Source organism: Triticum dicoccoides, chromosome 7B (genome assembly GCF_002162155.2).
Source record: "Triticum dicoccoides isolate Atlit2015 ecotype Zavitan chromosome 7B, WEW_v2.0, whole genome shotgun sequence".
Lineage (NCBI taxonomy): Eukaryota > Viridiplantae > Streptophyta > Magnoliopsida > Poales > Poaceae > Triticum > Triticum dicoccoides.
This window is the reverse complement of record NC_041393.1, coordinates 200,260,198-200,271,317: the sequence shown is the minus strand read 5'-3', so window position 1 is coordinate 200,271,317 and position 11,120 is coordinate 200,260,198.

Genomic DNA, 11,120 nt, shown 5'->3' with positions numbered 1-11,120 from the left:
CCCCCTTTGACATCAATTTCCAAGAAGGGTCCTTCTGGATTTTTGTCACGAATGAGTTTGGTCCTTGAGTCACAGAACAAAGTAGCAAGTTGAATGTGCTGCTGGTAGAGGACAAGATTCATTGAGTGGAGCTGGATCAAGAAGAATGTAGGAACAAGTGGCAAGCTGTCTTTCCTGTTGTCAAAATCGGTGGCACCGAGTTTTATGCTTCGGTTGCACCGAGATGTTTCGGTTGGACTGAAGGCATGGACCGGTGTGACCGAATTCATTACAGAGAAGACACTTGTCACCTTAGCTCACTAGACAAGTAAGATCTCACAAGGATTTGCAAGGAATTAACTGAAAGATTTGCAATGAATTTGATGCAGGGAATGCAGAACATAAATTAAAAGAAAAGAAATCCAGATGAAGTTTTTTTATGCATGAGACAAATGCAAGAGCAAGATACGTCTCCGTCGTATCTATAATTTTTGACCGTTCCATGCCAATATTCTTCAACTTTCATATAGTTTTGGCAACTTTTTATACTATTTTTGGGACTAACATATTGATCCAGTGCCCAGTGCCAGTTCCTGTTTGTTGCTTGTTTTATGTTTCGCAGAAAACCAATATCAAACAGAGTCCAAATGGGATAAAAATGGACGGAGAATTATTTTGGAATATTTGGGATTTTCCGGAGGAAGAATCAACGGGAAATGGTGTCCAAGGTGGCCACGAGACAGGGGGGCGCGCCCACACCCCCTGGGCGTGCCTAGCACTCTCGTGGTCCACCCGTAAGGCGGATATGCCCTTCTTTTGCCGCAAGAAAGCTAATTTTATGAGTAAAATCTGGGCGAAAGATTCACCCCAATCAGAGTTACGGATCTCCGGATATTTAAGAAACGGTGAAGGGGTAGAATCAGGGAACACATAAACAGAGAGATAGATCCAATCTCGGAGGGGCTCTCGCCCCTCCCAAGCCATGGGAGCCAAGGACCAGAGGGGAAACCCTTCTCCCATCTAGGGAGGAGGTCAAGGAAGAAGAAGAAGAAGGGGGCCTCTCTCCCCCTTGCTTCCGGTGGCGCCGGAGCGCTCCCGGGGCCATCATCATCACCGCGATCTTCACCAACACCTCCGCCATATTCACCAACATCTCCATCACCTTCCCCCGTCTATACCCAGCGGCCCACTCTCCCGCAACCCGCTGTACCCTCTACTTGAACATGGTGCTTTATGATTCATATTATTATCCAATGATGTGTTGCCATCCTATGATGTCTGAGTAGATTTTCGTTGTCCTATCGGTGATTGATGAATTGCTATGATTGGTCTGAGTGGCATGTTTTATTATTGGTGCTGTCCTATTGTGCCCTCCGTGTTGCGCAAGCATGAGGGATTCCCGCTGTAGGGTTTGTAATATGTTTATGATTTGCTTATGGTGGGTGGCGTGAGTGACAGAAGCACAGACCAAAGTAAGTAGGTTGTTTGCATATGGGATAAAGGGGACTTGATACTTTAATGCTATGGTTGGGTTTTACCTTTATGAATCTTTAGTAGTTGCGGATGCTTGCTAGAGTTCCAATCATAAGTGCATATGATCCAAGTAGAGAAAGTATGTTAGCTTACGCCTCCCCCTCAAATAGAATTGCAATAGTGATTACCGGTCTAGTAACATAGTCAATTTCTTGGGGACAATTTCACAACTCCTACCACCACTTTTTCCACACTCGCTATATTTACTTTATTGCTTCTTTATCTAAACAGCCCCTACTTTTTATTTATGCGTTCTTTATTATCTTGCAAACCTATCCTATCACAGCTACAAAGTACTTCTAGTTTCATACTTGTTCTAGGTAAAGCGAACGTCAAGCGTGCGTAGAGTCGTATCAGTGGCCGAGAGGACTTGAGAGAGTATTTATTCTTCCTTTAGCTCCTCGTTGGGTTCGACACTCTTATCGAAAGAGGCTACAACTATCCCATATACTTGCGGGTTATCAAGACCTTTTTCTGGCGCCGTTGCCGGGGAGTCATAGCGTGGGGTTAATATTCTCGTGTGTGCTTGTTTGCTTTATCACTAAGTAATTTTTATTTGCTGTTCTTAGTTGTTTTCTATCTTTAGTTATGGGTAGAAAACGCAAAATACCAAAAAAAATAGTTGTACCTACTACACCAATGGTTGAAGAACCACTCAAAATCTATCACACTCCTGAAGCTTTTTACTTGGATCATCTTCGATCCCTTTGTGCTCGTGCTGAAACCCCAACTAGCTTAGTTGAGGGAAAATCTTTAGATGAGCATGCTTGTTATGTGCGACACTGTATATCTGAAAAAGGGAATCTATTATGGGATCAAATTCAACGTTTGCAATTCTATGCTTGGACTTTATGTGAATCATATGATTTACTTGTTGTTCTGAAAACCCTAAGAAACACCTTCCCTACCAATGCTTGTTTAGTGATAATGGAATCGTATCTTCATATGCTAAGGGTGTTTATTATTACTATGATGTTCAACAAATTGAAGAATTTGTTGCTTTTAAGGGTGCTTATGAAATTGCTTCTTTGATTGAAAAGTATGATGCTACTCTCTACAAATCTGAATTTTTTGCCATACTTGAATATTGCTATGATAATTATGCTTCTAATGCCTATGTTAAACTATATATTGAGGCCTACCCCGCTGTCCAAGAAGAGACTAATATTTTGCAGGAAGCTATGGAAGAAGAAGGTGATGAAACTATGAGCTCATTGGATGAAAAAGATGATGAGGAGAGCGAAGAACAAAAGGAGGAAGAGCGGATTGATCACCCGTGCTCACCTTCTAATGAGAGTAACTCTTCAACTCATACATTGTTTAATTCCCCTTCGTGCTTACCGAAGGATGATTTCTATGATGATTGCTATGATCCCGTTGATTCTCTTAAAATACCCCTTTTTGATGATGCTTGCTATGCTTGTGGCCAAGATGCCAATATGAATTATGCTTATGGAGATGAACTTGTTATAGTTCCTTATGTTAAACATGAAATTGTTGATATTGCACCCACACATGATAGTCCTGTTATCTTTTTGAATTCTCCAAACTACACTATATCGGAGAAGTTTGTGCTTATTAAGGATTATGTTGAGGGGTTGCATTCTACCGTGGCACATGATGATTTTGATGAATATAATATGCATGTGCTTGCTGCTTCTACTAGCAATTATTATGAGAGAGGAACTACATCTCCGCCTCTTTATGTTTCCAACACGATAGAATTGCAACAAACTGCTTATACTATGCATTGGCCTTTACTTGGTGTGCATGAATTATCCTTTTATGACATGCCGATGCATAGGAAGAGAGTTAGACTTCGTTGCTGCATGATATATGTTACTTTGTGCTCACTACTAAATTACAAATCATTGTTAATTAAAATTGGCTTTGATATACCTTGGGATCCGGGTGGATCCATTACTTGAGCACTATATGCCTAGCTTATTGGCTTTAAAGAAAGTGCTGCCAGAGAGACAACCCGGAAGTTTTAGGGAGTCATTTATTTCTTTTGAGTGCTTTCATATAGTTTAAAAACAAAAATAAATAAAGAGGGGAACCTAAAAACTTTTGAAAAAGGAAAGTGAAAGTGAGAGAGACAAGCATTGTTGAAGTGGGAGAGCTCCTTGAACTTTGTTCATGCTCACAGAAACTTTGTGAATCTTAATTACAGAAACTTTTCATCAAAAATAATTATCCCATTGTACAATTCCATTGTATTATAAAAATAATGTGCCAAGGTTTGCCTTTAGGATGTTTACGATGCTTGTTGGTTTGTACGGTGCAGGACAGAAACTGTGGCTGTAGTGCACGATTTTACATTTTTAACTGGAGAGTCAAATGGTTCTGATTCTTTTTGAACCGTCTTTCTATACAACCTTTTTTATTATTCCTAATTTTTGTAGAATTGTTGGGGTATCAGAAGTATGATGAATGTTCAGATTTCTACAGACTGTTCTGTTTTTGACAGATTCTGTTTTTGATGCATAGTTTGCTTGTTTTGATGAAACTATCAATTTATATTAGTGGATTAAGCCATGGAAAAGTTATATTACAGTAGACACAGTGCAAAAACAAAATATGAATTGGTTTGCTACAATACTTAGAGTAGTGATTTTCTTTATTATACTAACGGATCTTACCGAGTTTTCTGTTGAAGTTTTGTGTGGATGAAGTGTCTAATCGAGGAAGTTTCGATATGAGGAAAAGGAAGAGAGGCAAGAGCTCAAGCTTGGGGATGCCCGAGGCACCCCAAGTAAATATTCAAGAAGACTCAAGCGTCTAAGCTTGGGGATGCCCCAGAAGGCATCCCCTCTTTCTTCAACAAGTATCGGTATGTTTTCGGATTCATTTCGTTCATGCATTATGTGCAAGTCTTGGAGCGACTTTTGCATTTAGTTTTCACTTTTCTTTTATGCACCATGCTGGTATGAGATAGTCCTTGGTTGATTTATAGAATTCTCATTTCACTTCATTTAAATCTTTTGAGTATGGCTTTATAGAATGCTTCATGTGCTTCACGTATATCGTTTGAAGTTTGGATTGCCTGTTTCTCTTCACATAGAAAACCGCCATTTGTAGAATGCTCTTTTGCTTCATTTATATTTGTTAGAGCGTGGGCATATCTTTTGTAGGAATAATTAAACTCTCTTGCTTCATTCATATCAATTTAGAGAGATGACAAGAATTGGTCATTCACATGGTTAGTCATAAAATCCTACATAAACTTGTAGATCGCTGAATATGATATGTTTGATTCCTTGCAATAGTTTTGCGATATAAAGATGGTGATATTAGAGTCATGCTAGTGGGTGGTTGTGTATTGTATAGACACTTGTTTTGAGGTTTGCAAGTCCCGTAGCATGCACGTATGGTAACCGTTGTGTGACAAATTTGAAGCATGGGGTGTTTCTTTGATTGTCTTCCTTATGAGTGGCAGTCGGGGATGAGCGATGGTCTTTTCCTACCAATCTATCCCCTAGGGGCATGTGTAGTAGTACTTTGTTTCGAGGGCTAATAAACTTTTGCAATAAGTATATGAGTTCTTTATGACTAATGTGAGTCCATGGATTATACACGCTTTTACCTTTCCATCATTACTAGCCTCTTCGGTACCGTGCATTTCCCTTTCTCACCTCGAGAGTTGGTGCAAACTTCGCCGGTGCATCCAAACCCCATGATACGATACGCTCTATCACACATAAGCCTCATTAGATCTTCCTCAAAACAGCCACCATACCTACCTATTATGGCATTTCCATAGCCATTCCGAGATATATTGCCATGCAACTTCCATCATCATCATATACATGACTTGAGCATTCATTGTCATATTGCTTTGCATGATCGTAAGATGGCTAGCATGATGTTTTCATGGCTTGTCCATTTTTTGATGCCATTGCTACGCCAGATCATTGCACATCGCGGTACACCGCCGGAGGCATTTATATAGAGTCATATCTTTGTTCTAGTATCAAGCTGTAATATCGAGTTGTAAGTAAATAAAAGTGTGATGATCATCATTATAGAGCATTGCCCCATAAAAAAGAAAAAAAGGAAAGGCCAAAGAAGCCTAAAAAAGGGGGGGGGGGCAAATAAGCCCACCCAAAAAGAAAAAGAAAGAAAAAAAGAAAAAAATGAAAAAAAAGGGGGCAATGTTACTATCCTTTTTCCACACTTGTGCTTCAAAGTAGCACCATGTTCTTCATATAGAGAGTCTCATATGTTGTCACTTTCATTTACTAGTGGGAATTTTCATTATAGAACTTGGCTTGTATATTCCAACAATGGGCTTCCTCAAATGCCCTAGGTCTTCATGAGCAAGCAAGTTGGATGCACACCCACTTAGTTTTCAGTTTGAGCTTTCATACACTTATAGCTCCAGTGCATCCGTTGCATGGCAATCCCTACTCCTCGCATTGACATCAATTGATGGGCATCTCCATAGCCCATTGATTAGCCGCGTCGATGTGAGACTTTCTCCTTTTTTGTCTTCTCCACATAACCTCCATCATTATATTCTATTCCACCTATAGTGCTATATACATGGCTTGCACTCATGTATTGCGTGAGGGTTGAAAAGGCTGAAGCGCGTTAAAAAGTATGAACCAATTGCTCGGCTCGTCATCGGGGTTGTGCATGATGGGAGCATTTTGTGTGACGAAAATGAAGCATGGCCAAACTGTATGATTTTGTAGGGATAAGCTTGCTTTCGCCTTGTTGTTATGAAAAGACATGATTGCTTTATTGGTACGCTCGAAGTATTATTGTTTTTTATGTCAAATGATAGACTATTGCTTTGAATCACTCGTGTCTTAATATTCATACCATGATTATACATATGATCAAGATTATGCTAGGTAGCATTCCACATAAAAAATTATCTTTTTTATCATTGACCCACTTGAGGACGAGCAGGAATTAAACTTGGGGATGCTGATACGTCTCCGTCGTATCTATAATTTTTGATTGTTCCATGCCAATATTCTTCAACTTTCATATACTTTTGGCAACTTTTTATACTATTTTTGGGACTAACATATTGATCCAATGCCCAGTGCCAGTTCCTGTTTGTTGCATGTTTAGATTTCGCAGAAAACCAATATCAAACGGAGTCCAAACGGGATAAAAATGGACGGAGAATTATTTTGGAATATTTGGGATTTTCTGGAGGAAGAATCAACGCGAAATGGTGTCTGAGGTGGCCATGAGACAGGGGGGCGCGCCCACACCCCGTGGGCGCGCCTGGCACTCTCGTGGGCCACCCGTAAGGCAGTTGATGCCCTTCGTTTGCCGCAAGAAAGCTAATTTTATGAGAAAAATTTGGGTGAAAGATTCACCCCAATCGGAGTTACGGATCTCTGGATATTTAAGAAATAGTGAAGGGGTAGAATCAGGGAACACAGAAACAGAGAGATAGATCAAATCTCGGAGGGGCTCTCGCCCCTCCCAAGCCATGGGAGCCAAGGACCAGAGGCGAAACCCTTCTCCCATCTATGGAGCAGGTCAAGGAAGAAGAAGAAGAAGAAGGGGGCCTCTCTACCCCTTGCTTCCGGTGGCGCCGGAGCGCTGCCGGGGGCCATCATCATCACCGCGATCTTCACCAACACTTCCGCCATCTTCACCAACATCTCCACTACCTTTCCCCGTCTATATCCAGCGGTCCACTCTCCGGCAACCCGTTGTACCCTCTACTTGAACATGGTGCTTTATGCTTCATATTATTATCCAATGATGTGTTGCCATCCTATGATGTCTGAGTAGATTTTCGTTGTCCTATCGGTGATTGATGAATTGCTATGATTGGTTTGAGTTGCGTGTTTTATTATTGGTGATGTCCTATTGTGCCCTCCGTGTCGCGCAAGCGTGAGGGATTCCCGCTGTAGGGTTTGCAATATGTTTATGATTTGCTTATGGTGGGTGGAGTGAGTGACAGAAGCACAGACCCGAGTAAGTAGGTTGTTTGCGTATGGGATAAAGGGGACTTGATATAAGTAGGTTGTTTGCATATGGGATAAAGGGGACTTGATACTTTAATGCTATGGTTGGGTTTTACCTTAATGAATCTTTAGTAGTTGCGGATGCTTGCTAGAGTTCCAATCATAAGTGCATATGATCCAAGTAGAGAAAGTATGTTAGCTTACGCCTCTCCCTCAAATAGAATTGCAATAGTGATTACCGGTCTAGTAACATAGTCAATTTCTTAGGGACAATTTCATAACTCCTACCACCACTTTTTCCACACTCGCTATATTTACTTTATTGCTTCTTTATCTAAACAGCCCCTACTTTTTATTTATGCATTCTTTATTAGCTTGCAAACCTATCCTATCACACCTACAAAGTACTTCCAGTTTCATACTTGTTCTAGGTAAAGCGAATGTCAAGCGTGCGTAGAGTCGTATCAGTGGCCGATAGGACTTGAGAGAGTATTTGTTCTACCTTTAGCTCAACGTTGGGTTAGACACTCTTACTTATCTGTAAGTGCATCTAGGGCCACCCCTAGTTGGTTTTGGAGTATTGACGACAAACTTGGTTGAGGGACTAATGTGTTTGTGAGAATTGCAGGATAACACAGGTAGTAGTCCCTCATTGATTCGGTTTACCTACCGGAGATGACCCCTAAAAATGCGTGAAGACATTGAAGACAATGGTGGTCTCTGAAGATATTCACATTGAAGACTATGACATGAGAAGACATTGAGTGAAGACTATGGAGCACGAAGACTTAGTTGTTTCGTTGTTTCTTTTTCTTCTTTGTTGAGTCATAGGAACCAACGCACTGTTAAGTGGGGTCCAAGTGAACAAGCTGCCGCGTGTGTTTGAAATCTGACTGTTGCGACACGTGTCAGTTCTTTAGTGACCCAGGGTCATTTCAGACAAATCAGGTCGGGTTGCCCAGTGGCTATAAATAGCCCACCCCCTACACCATAAATTGGTGGCTGCTCAGAGTTAGATACGAATTCTGTCGTTTGAGAGCAACCCACCTCCGAAGCCTTTGAGAGAGAATCCTTGCGAGGACAAAGCCCAAACCACCCAGAGCCCAGAGAGTGTTTGGCATCACTAAAGTCTTTCTGTCCGCGTGATCTGAAGACTTGTTACACTTGAGGACTATGAATCCTCCAGCCGGTTAGGCGTCACGTTTTGAGCATCCAAGAGTCATTGTGGATTGCCGGTGAACGAAGTCTGTGAAGGTCTGGGAGTCTACCTTGAAGACTTACCAGAGTGATTGGGCGGGGACTAGGTGTCCTTAGCTCAAGGGGAATAACGTGAATATGCGGTCTTCTGAGTTAAATCTCAGGCTCCCTAACCAGACGTACAGTTGTCACAGCAACTGGAACTGGTCGAACAAACCACTGTCTTCCTGAAGCTACTGGTTCTATCCCTCACTTCTCTTTACTTATAGTTTGTCTTCGTGAAGTCATTGCCTGCTTGCATAATCTGTTTGACTTCACTATTTGACTACTTGTCCTGATTGGCTTCATACTATCTTCCACCCTGATCCTTACTACCTAGCTGCTAATAGTCTTCGTGCTTTCACTTCATTGAATACTTGACTGTGGCTTGTGTAGTGTAGTCTACCTTCCGCTGCATACGAATAGTGTTGTTTCTCCTGTTTGTCTTTGAAACTCCCATGTTTTGAAGACTTTCATAAAAATCGCCTATTCACCCCCCTCTAGTCGATAACTAGCACTTTCAATTGGTATCAGAGCAAGGTACTCCCTTGTTCTGTGTGATTCGGTTTAACCACCTGGAGTTTAGCTATGTCGACTGCAGGGATAATCAAGGTCTCCGCTGCATGTCCCATCTTTGATGGCACTGAATATCCCTACTGGAAGAATAGGATGCGCATGCATCTTGAAGCCATTGATGTCGATCTATGGTATGTCGTCAAGAATGGCGTTCCCAATGCTGGTGAAGGTGTCACCCCCGCTGATGTGAAGAAGTTCATTCAACTGGAGTCTACCGCCAAGAACATCATCTGTGGTCATCTGACCAAAGGGCAGTATGGCCGTGTGAGCGCTCTGGAAACGTCGAAGCTAGTCTGGGACTGGCTCTCCAAGGTCAATGAAGGTGTCTCAACACAGCGTGATCAACGAATCAGTACTCTTCGCAACCTCTTCAACCGCTTCAAAAGACACGACAACGAGAACGTCCAGCTCACGTTTGATCGCCTCACTAATATCACCAATGAGCTCCATGCACTCGGTGCAACTGACATTATGAAGCATGAAATTGTGAAGACACTACTGAGATCTCTTGACAGCTCATTTTACACCTTAGCCCTGATGATACAAGAACGCCCTAATTTCAAGACACTCGATCCGACTGACATACTCGAGAGGCTCAACACACATGAGTACCAGCTATCTGAGAAACGAGATATCTATGGCCCCAACTACGGTCGAACTCGTGCCTTGAAGGCAAAGGCTGCGGCTTCCTCATCTGGAGAAGAATCTGACTGCAATTCTGATGATCCTGAAGACATTGGAAAGGAGCTTGCTATGCTTGTGAAGAAGTTCCAGAGATTCACTAGGAAGAAAAACTTCAGGAAGTGTCGTGGAATTATCACGTCAGATGTCCTTGTGAAAGGACTTAGTCGTGGAGCCATCTCAACGGGTTAGCTTGAAGGGGTTAAACCGGAAAAGGGACACGGGAGTTATACTAGTTCGGCCCCTTCGATGAAGGTAAAAGCCTACGTCTAGTTGTGATGGAATTGATTGGGGTTTCGATGATCAGGGAGCGGAATACGCTTGCCTGAGTCTCGAGTTTGTTGTTTCTTGTCCCTGAACCGCCGCCGGGTCGTCCCCTTATATACACGGGTTGACGCCCAGCCGGTTTACAGAGTCCCGAGGCCGACTCATACAAGTGTTCGGCTCGGTCTCTCCTTATCTTACAATACAAGCTATATGACTATGGCGGTTTGCCATTATGGGCCCTAATCCGCCTTTGGGCTCCGGGCCTCTAAGCTTCATAGTAAAGCGCCATCTTTTGAGTCTTCGTGGGCTTCAATATGGTTGAGCGTGAACCGGCCCCTCTTGGGCGGTTTACACTCAGTAGTTATATCCCCAACATTAGGCCCCAGATTGATTTGAACCTGTTCATGTTAATCTTCAGTACTTAGAAAAATCCTGTTAACGTCTTCCTTCATTTCTCGTAAACCGCCACGATGCCTTCTTTTGTTAACCCGCCATGACATCATCCTCTGGATACAGCAACGGATCATCATGACGTCATTTCCGTAAAAAATGAATAAAAAGATTCCCTTCATTTAATGTCATCCCGGAAATCGAGGCGACAGCTGCGCCACTTGCCGCTTTGGACTCCTCGATTCTCGCGCCTGTCACTTATCCCCCTGCCCTGTTATAAATAAGTCCGACGGGCACTTTCATTTTCTCCCCTTTCTTCTCTTCTTCTTCCTCGCGACCGAAAGAACCCCAGCGCCGCCGCCGCCGTCGATCTTCGAATCTGCACCGACCAAGGCCGCTGCATCACCCTGTTTGTTCCAGAGATCCTGCTGCGCTCTTCCGCTGCTGTGTGACCCTGGTAAATTCTCTTCCCTGTAACCCTAGATCTCCATTAGGGTTTCAAGTTCATCCATGTTCATC